This window comes from Lactuca sativa, chromosome 2 (genome assembly GCF_002870075.4).
Source record: "Lactuca sativa cultivar Salinas chromosome 2, Lsat_Salinas_v11, whole genome shotgun sequence".
Taxonomy (NCBI): Eukaryota; Viridiplantae; Streptophyta; class Magnoliopsida; order Asterales; family Asteraceae; genus Lactuca; species Lactuca sativa.
Window position 1 is genome coordinate 8,593,439 of NC_056624.2, and position 14,642 is coordinate 8,608,080.

Genomic DNA, 14,642 nt, shown 5'->3' on the forward strand with positions numbered 1-14,642 from the left:
TCGGGATTCCTTCTTTGTATTTTTTCACTCTATGTCCATGAACCTTGAAAGGGGTGTCATCTCTTGACAATTACTTGATAGCTCCATATGGAAACACCTTCTTCACTAGAAATGGGCCATCCCATATTGACTTTAGTTTTCCCGGAAAAAGTTTGAGTCTTGAATTAAAAAGCAACACCTTTTTCCCTTCATGAAAATCTTTATTACCCTTGATACTCTTGTCATGCCAACTCTTGGTTTTCTCTTTATAAATTAAGGAGCTAGTGTAGACCTCATTGTGAAGTTCCTCAAGAGCATTCATTTGCATCAACCGGTTGTTTTTAAGCTCAGCTATATCAAAGTTGCAAATTTTTAAAGCCCAAAAAGCTTTATGCTCTATTTCCACCAGTAAATGACACTGCTTTCCATAAACTAGACTATATGGTGCAGTACCAATAGGTGTTTTAAAAGCTGTTTGGAAGGCCCAAAGTGCATCATCTAACTTATCCGACCACTTCTTCCGATTGCTCCCCACCGATCTCTCCAAGGTTCTTTTTAAGGCTCTATTTGTCACTTCAGTTTGCCCACTAGTTTGTGGATGGTAAGATGTAGAGAATTTATGGGTTACCCCATATTTCCTTAACACCTTTTCTAATTGATCATTGGCAAAGTGAGTGCCTCGATCACTTATAAGGGCTTTAGGAACTCCAAATCTTGAAAATAACTTCTTCAAAAATCGCACCACCACCCAAGCATCATTAGTTAGTAAAGCTTGTGCCTCCGCCCACTTGGATACAGAATCCACCGCCACCAATATATATTTTTTTCCTTTCGACATGGGAAAAGGTCCCATGAAATCGATCCCCCATACGTCAAATACTTCGCACACTTGAATACTATGTTGTGGCATTTTGTTTCGGGATGAAATGTTTCCCGCTTTTTGGCATGCATCACATTCTTTGACATATTGGGTAGCATCTTTAAAAACTGTGGGTCAATAAAACCCAATATCAAATATCTTCTTAGCAGTGTAGTGTGCTCCATGATGTCCACCGGTGGGCCCCCTATGACAATGCTCCAAAATTTATCGGCTTTCATTTCAAAATATACATCTTCGTATGATTCCATCTGCGCAACTTCGGAAAAGATATGGCTCATCCCAAAAGTAATATTTTATTTATGAAAAGAATTTCTTCTTTTCTTGGCGGGTAAAATCTTTTGGGATGTACTTGCTAGCTAAGTAATTAGCTATGTCCGCGAACCATGGCTCTTCCCCCGTGGTTACCATAATGTACTCGTCCGGAAAGTCATCTCCAACTTTATCTTCCACCAGGTTTTCTAATTGAGGGTTTTCTAGCCTTGACAAGTGGTCAGCTACTACATTCTCCATTCCTTTCTTATCGCGTATCTCGATGTCAAATTCTTGTAGAAGTAGAATCCAACGTATCAATCTTGGCTTGGCATCCTGCTTGGCAAACAAATACTTGATAGCAGAGTGGTCAGTAAAAACAATGGTTTTAGACAAAACGAGATAAGGGTGGAATTTGTCAAAAGCATACACCACAGCTAGTAATTCTTTTTCAGTGGTAGTGAAATTCTCTTGGGCCGGATGTAAAGTCTTACTTGCATAATAAATGGGTCGAAAGTGCTTATCAACCCTTTGACCAAGGACAGCTCCTAATGCAAATTCACTGGCATCACACATTATTTCAAATGGTAAATCCCAATTCGGGGCAATAATGATCGAGGCATTAGTTAATTTTTCTTTCAAAAATTCAAAGGCCTCTAAACACTCTTTAGTAAAATTAAATTGTGCATCTTTTAAAAGCAATTGTGTTAGAGGTCTAGCTATTTTAGAAAAATATTTTATGAAACACCGGTAAAAACCCGCGTGACCTAGAAAACTTCTAATGCCCTTCACATTAGTTTGTGGAGGTAACTTGGCAATTGTATCTATTTTCGCCCGATCCACCTCAATTCCCGATTTAGAAACACTGTGGCCTAAAACTATACCCTCCTTGACCATAAAGTGACATTTTTCCCAATTAAGGACTAAGTCGGTTTTTTCACACCTTGCAAGCATTAAATCAACGTTAGCGAGACAATCATGGAAGGAAGATCCAAAAACAGAAAAATCATCCATAAATACTTCCATGAATTTTTCCACCATGTCGTGGAATATGGCCATCATGCACCTTTGAAATGTCACAGGTGCATTGCATAACCCAAAGGGCATGCGACGATAGGCAAAAGTTCCACTTGGGTAAGTGAAAGTGGTCTTTTCTTGGTCCTTTGGGTCTATGGGTATTTGGAAGTAACCCAAAAATCCGTCTAAGAAACAATAATAGCTATGGCCCGACAATCTTTCTCGCATTTGATGAATAAAAGGTAAAGGAAAATGTTCTTTACGAGTGGCATTGTTTAGCTTTCGATAATCGATGCACACTCGCCAACTGGTTACTGTTTGTGTTGGAATAAGCTCGTTATTCTCGTTGGTTATGACCGCCATCCCTCCTTTCTTCGGCACTACATGGACAGGACTCACCCACGGACTGTCGGAAATAGAATAAATTATCCCTACATCTAAGACCTTGACTACTTCCTTCTTGATCACTTCTTTCATGTTTGGGTTCAATCTTCTTTGGTGTTGCACAACCGGCTTTGCTCCTTCCTCCAGGTTAATCTTGTGAGAACAATAAGAGGGGCTTATTCCCTTGATATCGGTAATGCTCCATGAAATGGCCCGCTTTCGCTTCTTCAAGACTTGAACTAATTCTTCTTTTCAGATTTGGAGAGATCAGAAGCTATTATAACTGGTTTTTGATGACCATCCTCAATGAAGGCATACTCCAGGTGATCTAGTAATGCTTTGAGCTCTGTTTTTGTGTTCTACAAGTTTTACTCGCCGAGTACAGGTAAGGGACTCGGCGAGTCCTCTGCAGAATTCACGAATTCTGGGGTTTCTTCAAATGGACTCGGCGAGTAGATCGAGTCTACTTCGCGAGTAGATTGCTTAAATTTTTTCACTAATTCCTCATAATTAGCTTCTTCCAGTAGTCTCTCAATTTCCATTAGGTCTTTTTCAGCATGAAATTCTTCATGAAAGATGATGGTGGACTTGTTTGCATCTTCATTATCCCATTCCTCCATCAATTCATCAAACATGTCAATTGAAAACGTCGTGTCATCACTATTCCTCGCATGCTTCATATCTTGATCAACCCCGAAAGTGACTGAATCATCCCCCACCCGTAGAGTAAGTTTCGAGTCTCTCATGTCCACTATAGCACTTTCCGTGTTAAGGAAAGGTCTTCCAAGGATGATCGGGACATGAGAATCCGCTTCCATGTCTAGAATTATAAATTCTGCAGGAAACACGAACTTGTCCACCTTTACCAGTAATTCCTCACATATACCTCTTGAAAATGTGATTGTTTTATTTGCTAACTAAATTGCCATTCGAATTGGCCTTAGTTCCGGGAGATCCAATTTCTTGAAAAATGAAAAAGGCATGAGGTTCACACTTGCTCCCAAATCAGCCAAAGCATGAATGGTGGCCAAGTTAACAAATTGGCAAGATAAAGTCAAGCTTCCCGGGTCACCCTTCTTCTTTGGTAGTTTGTTTAACATGGCAGTTGAGTAGTTCTCATTAAGAACTACCTTTTTTACTTCCTCCATCTTCCTTCTATTCGTTAGAAGCTCTTTAAGGAATTTGGCATATTTTGGCATTTGCACAACTGCTTCGATGAATGGTATGTTGATTTGAAGAGCTTTTATATGGTCAAAAAACTTCTGGTATTCCTCTTCCTGGTTTTCTTGCTTGGCTCGGGCTGGATATGGCATTGGAGGCTGAAAGGGATTTTCAGGAATCTGACCTTTCGGGTTAGGCAATGGACTCGTCGAGTCCATATTCTGGACTCGGCGAGTAGACTCTGTATCATGTAGATTTTTATTTTGGCCTTGTTTTTCTGCATCCTCCTTTTGCAACTCCTTGGGCACTTCAGTTTGAATAGGGGCCAGAGGAGTAATTATCTTCCCACTTCTTGTCGTCACTATATTTATGTGCACTCCTCGTGGGTTGTTTTCGGTTTTACTAGGAAGTTCTCCCGGTGATCTCTGATTAATTTGTTGAGAAAGTTGCCCCATTTGTGTCTCAATGTTGTGGATAGATGCTTGTTGGTTTCTAAGCATTGTTCTTGTTTCTTGGATTGCAGCATCATGATCATTATGTCTTTTTTCTAAAGCAGCTACAAACTTGGTAAGCATCTCTTCCAAACATGGTTTTCTTTCTTGTGCCGGTTCTTCCTTTTGATAAAAACCTCTTCCTTTTTGTTTATACTTCTCCTCCTTAGCTTTCTTGTACTCATCATAAGGGAGCCACTCTTTCTTTGGTTTTCACCAATCTTCATCATATCGGTCACCACTTGAGTAGCAAACTTGCACCTTCTTATTGCCATTTTCATCCAAGTCGAAATCCCTAGTAAGATGAGGCCCATTGCAATTCTCACAACACACCTGAATAGCATGTATCGTTTGATCCATTTTTTCCATCCTCCTATCCATGGTTTTCAACATAGCCATGACTGCTGACAAATATTTTGAAGCTGCATAGGCAGACCCCCTTGTCACATCATTTCTTGGATTGTGGTATTCTCTAGAGTACTTAGAGAATTCTTCAATTAGTTGCTTTATAACCGGAGGTGCCTTCTTCATGAGTGGACCTTGCGAGTCAAGTAATTGCCTTGTTGTAACATTTACTCCATCATAAAAGACGGAGACTTCTTGTTGACTATTAAGGTCATGATGTGGGCAATTTCTTAGTAGGCTCTTGTACCTCTCCCAAGCTTCATAAAGTGACTCTCCAGCTTGTTGTTCAAAGTTGGCTATGGCTTTCTTTAGCTTAGATATTTTGGATGGTGGGCAGAATTGATCAATGAACTCTTCTTTCATCTGGGCCCATGTAGTGATGGATCTAGGGGCATTGACTTGAGCCAATCCTTTGTAGCACCCTTCAATGTAACCGAAAGCATGCGAAGTAGCTGATTTTCCCGAGGCATGTTTGCAACATTGAAATAATTAGCTACATCATTAACTTCATCCATGTGTTTGTAAGCATCTTCGTGGTCTTTGCCGGTGACGGGATCTCTTTAAGTTGAGCAAGGATGTGACCCTTAAGCTCAAAAGTAGCAGTTGCGGGAATTGCGGGTTGCACAAGTCTCAGGCCAGTGTCGTCGCGTATCCTCTTCTTCCATTCCCCCACGGGAACTTCATCGATGTTAGCCATGGTAATAGCTAAATCGTCGCCAGAATTGGATTCATGCCTGTATGTAGGTTCTTCTTCTTCTTCGGTTTTGTACTCGGTGTCTTCTTTAATCGGTTCTTCGCTTTCTAAAGAGGCGTTGGATGCTCCTGATTTGCTATTCTTCTTCTTCCCAAAAACAGTCTTCAAGCTAGACAAAGGCGACTTCTTAGGTGTATTCGAGCTTTCAACGTCTTTGCCTTTGTTCTTTCTCAACGCGGATTCTGGGTCTTCAAAAGGGGGTACCAGTGGAGTGTTGGATCCTCTGGTCATGAAAATCCTACAAATAAACAAGAAAAATGCGTAACAAGAACAAAAAATTGAAACTGAAATAAATGAAAATTAATTGCCAAACAGCAGGGTACTCGCCGAGTAGGTGCGAGTGCACTCGGCGAGTAGCCTGTCTCAAAAAAAAATTAAAAACCAAAGAAAAACTTCTAAAAAAAACTAATAAATTCTAAAACCTAACCTACTTACTGAATTACTAAAAAAATTTAACTTTGTGCAAGAAAAACTCACACAAAGGATCCATAAAATTTGGAATTAAACTTAATTTTTGAACCGTTCCCCGGAAACGGCGCCAAAAACTTAATGTGTGTGTAAAATGCACTGGTTTTATTCCTACTTTTAAATTATAAATTTAGCACACAAAGGCAGTGAACCTGTCTTTTAGTTGTATAGTTGGATAAGTAGGGTGTCGAACTCAGGGAACGAAAATTAAACTAATAACTAATTTTAACTAAACAAGTAATAAAAGTAAGGGTTTTTCTCTAGTTTTACAAGACAAGAAACTTAAACACACCACCTAACAAGTGATTAACTAAAAACCTAAAAACAAGTAAAAATTCACCAAATTTGATAGAAAGTTTCTGTTTAGGTCCAACCAATTCACTCCTATGGTTATTTCTATAATAAAATGATAAATTAATTGCTATTGGTTACCAATTATAGTGGTTAGATTCATGTTCACTATTACTAACCCTTAGAAAATTAATCAATTCAAGCAGTGGCCAATTGTTTAAACTAATTAACTTCCTAGTTCATTTATTTGGATTAAATAAGATTTGTAATTGGTTAATCAAGTTGGTGATTCAACTAACCTCTTGTTTGTTGGTTTCTCAAACAAGATCACACATTACTTTACTCATTCTCTAATTAATCCTAGTTTCAATCCTATACATATGATGAAGTGTTCACATAAACATATGAGGTTAACAACTAAGAGATGTTCATACAGCTTAATTATCTTCCAATTAATAGAAAATAGTTATGGTTAATGCATAAGGTTCTTTAACAAACTTAATTTAATAAAATCACCAATAAACAATCAATAAAAGTAATAATCAAACCATAGGAGTAACTTGGTTTTTCCTAAACAAAAACAACACGAATTTAGCTCATGATTACAGTGGAAACAAGCTCAAAAACGAATTTAACTAAGCTAGTCATGATTCAATCCTAAGATTAAGTGGAAAATATAACCTAATTCGCCTTGAGTCTTCAAAAGATCAAAGATTAGGGTTCTTCAGGTCTCCAAAGGGTTCTTCAATCGCAGGTGTATCTCCCAAAAAGCCAGAAAAGTCCCTAATTCGGAATAAGGCTCCATATTTATACTTATCACAAAACAAGTTCAACTCGGTGAGTAGGTCCCCAACTCGCCGAGTAGGTCCCCAACTCGCCAAGTAGATGTGGAAAATACATGTTTATCAAGGACTCTTGACTTTTCTTCGGGAACATTCTCAGGAACTCGCCGAGTAGCTTCGTGGACTCGCTGAGTAGCTCTAGATATCTTCTTTTTCTTCATTCTTTGGTTTCTAATTTCTTCTCCTTATTCCTTTTTGCTTCCAAGCATGTCTTCTGTACTGAAAACACAATTTAGACATTATTAAGTACCTTTTGTCCATATTATGCACATAATTAGCTAAAAATGAATAAAAATCTATACTAAACATATGGTTAATTATGCACATATCACGAGGCGCCAATGTTAGCCCTACCAGAGGGCATGGAGGATTTCGTCGTGTACTTTGATGCATCCATCTTAGGCTTGGGTGCAGTATTAATGCAGAGAGGGCATGTCATTCTTATGCTTCAAGGCAGCTGAAGCCTCACGAACCGAACTACTCGACGCATGATTTTGAGCTAGGGGATGTTGTGTTCGCCCTCAAGATTTGGCGTCATTACCTATTTAGGGTTTGTTGTACGATTTACACCGACCACAAGAGCCTGAGGTATCTCATGGACCAGCCAAATTTGAATATGAGGCAGCGTCGGTGGCTTGATGTGGTAAAGGATTATGACTATGAGATCCTCTACCATTTGGGGAAGGCCAATGTGGTGGCCTACGCGCTTAGCCGCAAGCAACGCCGATCAGGGATATTTGTCTGAGGATGACAGTGGTGACTCCGCTTTTGGAGCGGATTCGGGAGGCCCGGAAGGAGGCCATGAAGGAGGAACATCGGAAGATCGAGCGGATTGTGGGGCAGGTTTCCTCGTTCGACTATGACAGCCGAGGGGTAATTACACTACACCGTAGGGTGTGGGTGCCGTACCTCGGGGGTGTGCGCCAAGTTCTGATGTAGGAGGCGCACAAATCTCGATTCTTCATTCATCTCGGGGCGAAGAAGATGTATAGGTATCTTCTCCTGGACTATTGGTGGTCATGCATGAAACGGGATGTAGCATGGTACGTGGAGCGGTGCTTGACCTACAGAAAGGTCAAGGCCGAGCACCAGAGGCCAGACGGCAAGATGCAGCCGTTGGACATTCCACTGTGGAAATGGGAGGACATTACGATGGATTTTATTACAAAGCTTCCCAGGACCGCGCGAGGGGTGGATTTGATTTGGGTCATCGTCAATGATACTGCGCGTAATTCTCAGATGGAATGAACTCCCTCATCTGATCATCAATCTGCCTGGCTCTAGAGTCCGAGCCTGAACCCTCGTCGACACCGGAACTACCATCTGGTCTACCACGTAGCGTCACTCTACTCGGCAACATATCATCACTAACATCACAATACTCATCCAAGCTCGAGGGATCTCACACACTACAAGTTCCCTGGATTCATCTCAGCCTGCCTTGATTCGAGTACGGATCCTCTGCTTTCAGTAGTACGGGTCCATACTACCTTCCACATCTATTCGTACTTTCCTCAACAACTGCCTCGACTCCACTAAGTCAATCTACTGCTACTGATCTCTGCTACTCTCATCCTAGGATTTCCCTAGGGAAATATCTGACTCAACCAAATCCAATCCTCAGCTGCTGAAGGCCTCCTTGTAATGCCAATTAGCCATCACCCGAATACCATCACACGTGACGAGCCTCAGATAATCCTTCGAGTAAAAGACTCGTCCCTACAACGGTTAGACTCAAACAAGAGCTGCGTAATAGGGCTAAATCTAGCACTCTGAGATTATTCAACCCTGATCACATGCGATGTGACATATTCACCTATTGGCTAACTCCCATCACTCTGAGTCCCACAAAGCACAAAGCAAGCAGCATTCAGACACAAGAGACTACTCAAGCAACTCTATCCTCATAACAAGAAACTGTACCAGCATACCATGCTAAGCTCATAATATCAGGTATAACCTAAACAGGCTATCCTACTGCTGTCTACTCAATACTGGCATGCAATTCTCATAAAGCCGAAACACATATAGCATGCACATAAGGCATCCTCCTAGATCCTTACTCCTATTCTAGCATGTTGTTCTACTGAAACTGGAACTGATATACATAACATAATCTTGTATGGGTAATTTGGGAGTACTTACTTGAGCTCGGCTGATTGCATGCACCACACCCTTTTCTCTTTTTAAAATTCTTTTCGCTTTTTCTAAAACTCTTTTCCTTATACCATTTCTAAAATTGTTTTCTTTTCTTAAAATCTTTTTCTAAACATGGTTTTTCTCTTGAAAACTTTATACCACTTCCTTAGTTTGAGTTCAGACACACCCGAAAGTGTGCCCAAATCCCTCAAACCAAGGCTCTAATACCAACTAGTAACATCCCAAAAACACAGTCTAAAAATATCATTTAATTTAATGATAAAACCATAGTCAATAAACCTCATATAGAAATCATAAGCAATGTATCTCAAAATATTATAACAACTGTCAACTATATCAGAGTATAAACATCCCAAGCTGAACAAATGGTGTGTCCACTGCAATCTTCCCGAGCTCCTCTTTTGAAAACTGGGTACCTGAAACCAAAACTGAAACTGTAAGCACGAAGCTTAGTGAGCTCCCCCAAACTACCACATACCATACAACAACATATAAACACATATTGGGCCTTGCCCACTGCATCGGGACGAAGCCCAGAAACTGCATCGGACCGAAGTTCGGAACTGACTGGGACCTTGTCCCCTGCATCAGACCGAAGTCCGGAACTAACTGCATCGGACCGAAGTCCGGAACTAACTAGGACCTTGTCCCCTGCATCGGATCGAAGTCCGGGACTAACTGCATCGGACCGAAGTCCGGAACTAACTGCATCGGACCGATGTCCGGAACTGGCTGGGCATAGCATAACATAGCAAAAACACATATCAAATAGCATAACACACATGATCATAAACTCATATACTGCATACTACGTCAGGCCGTAGCCCATAACACTTAACACATAAATCCTGTCTGAGCCACGAAGGCATCAAACAAACTAACAACTGCATCAGACCAAAGTCCGGAAACTACTGCTACTAAACGGGTCGGCATTGTGGCCTTAGACCCGTTCCTACTGGAAGGAAACTCACCTCACACTGCTGAAGTCCCGCAGACACAATCCCACACTTCTGAAGTCCCGCAGACTCCACCCTAGCTGCTGGCTGACAGATTCCCGAACTATCAACACCAAATAACACCCAATTAATAATTGGGTTCTAACACATAACTAAAAATACATGATTTGGATAATTACTACATTACCCCTAGCTTGGCTTACCCAAGCCCAAGGCCCAATCCATAGGCCCAAAGTCAACTAGGGATCAAAGTCCAACATATGGCCCAATTGATCAGTCCAGACCAACATGTATCATTCTAGGGCCCAATATCATACAACCATCTAGGCCCCAACTATGGCCCATCTATGGCCCAATTTTCCAAATTGGGCCCAATCCTTCATATGGGCCTTACCCTAAAGCCCAACTAATTACTCTAGTCCATTTGATTATTCTCCGATGGCCCAATACAAAGCCCAAGTGAAATTAGGGTTTCACATCAAATGATAACTAGGGTTAAGTGTTTCTTACTTAACCCACTAGGGACTTAATCCATTAAGTCCATTATTGCTTAGATTAATTTCTGCCAATGATTATTATTTAATATTTCACTTATTAGATAATTCTCGTGTGTCCTGATGAATTCCCAAATATTAATATTTTCTCAATTAGCTCATTAAGGACTTAGTCCACTAAGTTCTTTACTCTACTTGATAAATGACATGAAATAGTTTGGGCTTAATTCACAATCTAATCCCAATGGCCCAAAAGTAGGTCCAATAAGTCTAAGGCCCAATTACTCACAATTAGGGTTTTCCACTCAAACATGGCCCAATAGGCCCAAAATAAATCTTTAAGCCTATTAAGGTTTTGGCTAGGTCCATTAGGGTTTTGCTTGAGGGGCACCACCCACTACCACTTCGGGTAGTGGTGGTCTATGGCAGCTTGCGGCGGCGGCCACCACCTTACGGTGGTGGTTTTGATTCTTTTCATTAATCCAAAAATTCAAGTTACATTTTACAAGGTTAATCTCAATTAACCATACCCACACACTAAACTAATCACACACACACACAGCCACACCATGGTGGTCGTCGGCGGTGCTTGGCGGCAGCCACCACCTCATGGTGGTGGTGATGGCTTTGCTGGCCAAATAAACTCCCACACACCTCTCCATTGAAATAAACCCACACAAACAAGCTTCTAATATGAAAGGTTCACCCCAGCCACCAGCTTGGTGGCTCACAACGACAACAGCATCACCGGAAAGCGGCAGTAGCAGCGGCCACCATGGCAGGCGGCCATGGTGGTTCTTCTCTTCGAACTTCGGCCAGCAACAAACTCACAGCACCTCTCGGTTCAACACGACATGTGATAATCCACGTAGACTCGACTGTCTCTTCGGGGTGGCGATCATTACCGGAGCAGCAGAAACAACCCCATGGTGGAGAAAGGAGCGAAAAGAGAAGAGAAGAATGGCGGCAATGGTGTTGGAACAAGAAAACAACACCCGAGGGTCACCCGATAGCAACAACAATTCTAGCTTCGTGTTCACAGAAAAGAACGAAAGGGAAAGGAGGTGAGTGGCGGTTGGGTCTTACCGGCCGTTTCTCGTTCATTCATACCCAACAGATGACAAACGCTGCTCCAAAGATCGATCCTCAGCGATTATTAGTGTTGTTCATGACGTCTCCGGCAGCGCTGATATGGCGCTCATCAGTGGTGCAGCAGTGGCGGACGATGACTACCCAACTGATCGGAATCAACGAATGAGGAGAGAGAGATGGCGGCTGAAGTCCTTGCTTGGTCTAGGGTTTAGATGCTCCAATCGGGAGGAAAACGGATGGCACCGATTAATATCGTGCCCATCCAATCTTCATGAAATTTTGACACTAACAGCCCCTCCCTTTCGAAACATTTTCAACTTAAGTATAGAAATTACCCTTTAGCCATTGGTCCCATAATTTCCTTTCATATAAGTCCATTAATTACCAACTGCACCCTGACTTCTGAAATCCCTTTTAAATTAAATCCAGAACTTACAATTTTAACTCCCAACTTCTAAAATTGTAACAATTAACCCTCGAAACTAACGCCTTGCTCAAATATTATTGATTTTAGGGCTTCTATGCATTTATTTATTTATTTTATAAACAGGGTGTTACAGGAAGTGCTTAGTAGACAAGTATGTGGTGGTACCCATTGAGGACATTCAGCATGATGATAGCTCGAACTATATCGAGAGGCTGGTGGCGATTTTGGAATGTAAGATGAAGGAGTTGAGGAACAAAATGGTAGAGTTAGTTAAAGTGTAGTGGCAGCACCGCAAGGGTTCGGAGTGGACGTGGAAGCCCGAGGAAGATATGAGGGGGCACTACCCCGAGTTATTTTCAGATACAACTAAGTTCGAGGATGAAGTCTAAGACAAGTGGTGGAGAATTGTAATAGACGTTTCTAGGTATGCATCTAAGTTAAGTTAATTTTAGAATTTTTACCCTTGGACTCGACGAGTTGAAGGCCCAACTCGTCGAGTAAGAACGAATCCGGGTCGAGGACTAAGTAGCCTACTCAACGAGTCGAAAAGCTGACTCGGCGAGTAGGTGAAGATGAAGGAGCTGAGGAACAAAAGGGTAGAGTTAGTTAAAGTGAAGTGGCAGCACCGCAAGGGTTCGGAGTGGAAGTGGGCGCCCGAGGAATATATGATGGGCACTACCCTGAGTTATTTTCAGAGACAGCTGACGATGAGGACGAAGTCTAAGACAAGTGGCGGAGAATTGTATCACCCGGTTCCAAGTATGCATCTAAGTTAAGTTAATATTATAATTTTTACCCTTGGACTCGACGAGTTGAAGGACCAACTCTTTGAGTAAGAACGAATCTGGGTTGGGGACTAAGTAGCCTACTCAACGAGTCAGAAAGCTAACTCGACGAGTAGGTGTTGTTTGATGGAAACCCTAATTGCAAGGGTTTGCCTCCCTATTTAAAGAACATAACGCCCCTGTACCCTCCCTTCTGACTCCCTCAACGTCCAGAAAGCCCTAAACTGCCACCCTTGAGCTTTGTGAGTATTTGAGTGCCATTTCTTAAGTTATCTTGTGTGATTGAAGTTGGGTGAAGAAGAGGAAGAGGGAGGATTCAATAGGAGATTTCAGATCCAGAATCAGCACCATCCTCATTTTCTGGTAATAAAACTTCACACTTTACTTATGATTTCCGAGATCTTCTTATGGTTATTTTGGGCTTTGAAGCTTGATTCTTGGGATTTGGACGTCCCAAGTTGGTACACATTCAGATCTGGACCTTGAAGGGTCCTCATGGCATAAAGGTGCCATCTTTATGAAAATGAGAACCCCCATGCATGCTATTAACCCCCATTTTGACCCTTTAAGCTCAAATGTTTCATGTAAGAACATAAAGTTTATGACTTTACGTGATATATCCGCCTTAGGAGCCCAGATCTACCTTTTGGTTAAGTTTTGCACATCAGAAATCAACTTATAGGCTTGGTCATTCGTAGACTCGACGAGTAAGTTTTGGGACTCGGCGTGTCATGGGCTGATTCCCCAAATTAGTTCGGGATTCAAAGGAACCCAGTTGAGTTTAGAAGAGATTAGATGAGTCCAGAGGAGTGACTCGATGTATTAGGACATAGCCATGGCCTGGAAACCATGGGACTCGGTGAGTGGAAGAACACACTCGGCGAGTCCAAGGCAATCCCCCAACCCATGAAGATAGACTTGTCGAGTTGTTCATACAACTCGGTGAGTCACAGACCGGACATGTTCATATGTTGAAGATAGACTCGACGAGTTGTTCATGCAACTCTGCGAGTCAGTTAAAGGTTGTCCCGATATCATGAATAAAGGAGACTCGTTAAGTTCTTGCTAAACTCGGAGAGCAGAATCGGGTTAAGGAAAAATGGAGGATTATGGGACTCGACGAGTTGGCGGGCTAACTCAAAGAGTCAGGTCAACTAGAAGTTGACATTGGCCAGGATGTTGACTCTAGCCAGGGGTAAAATAGTCATTTTACCCTGACAATAGTTATTAGTGTTTTGACTAAGTGTTATTGTGGAAATTATAGTCGGGGAGTCGCCGGAGCAACAGTCAAACATTTTTCGCTTAGTATTTCAGCAGTCAGCTACGTGAGGTGAGTTTCCTTCCAGTAGGAGCGGGTCTACGGCCACAATACCCACCTATTTAGATTATAGTAGTTCCAGACTTGGGTCTGATGTCGGGGTAGTCCCGAGAAGTAGTTTGTATGTCTGATGTCTTTTTGATTCATGCATATGTATATGTGATTATGTTATATGTTACGATCATGTTTATGCTATGTTCAGTTTATTCAAGACTTCGGTCTGATGCAGCGGGCAAGGCCCTAGTTATTCCATACTTCGGTATGATACAGTAGGTGAGGCCATAGTTAGTCCGGACTTCATTCCGAAGCAGCGAGCAAGGCCCTAGTTGTTCCGGACTTCGGTCTAATGCAGTGGGTGAGGCCCTAGTTATTCTGGACTTCGGTCTGATGCAGAAGGCAAGGCCCTAGTTATTCCGGACATCGGTCCAACACAGTGGATGAGGCCCTAGTTAGTCCGGACTTCGGTCTGATGCAGTGGGAAGGACCAGT

General features: G+C 41.9%; 1 non-coding gene across 1 annotated transcript; it reads left to right on the plus strand.

The window, feature by feature from the left end:
• The first annotated feature begins 4,774 nt into the window (after positions 1 to 4,774).
• LOC111905556 (small nucleolar RNA R71) lies at positions 4,775 to 4,881 on the plus strand. Its single transcript, XR_002854929.1, has one exon. It is a non-coding gene; the product is annotated as a small nucleolar RNA R71 (small nucleolar RNA).
• Positions 4,882 to 14,642: the final 9,761 nt, after the last annotated feature.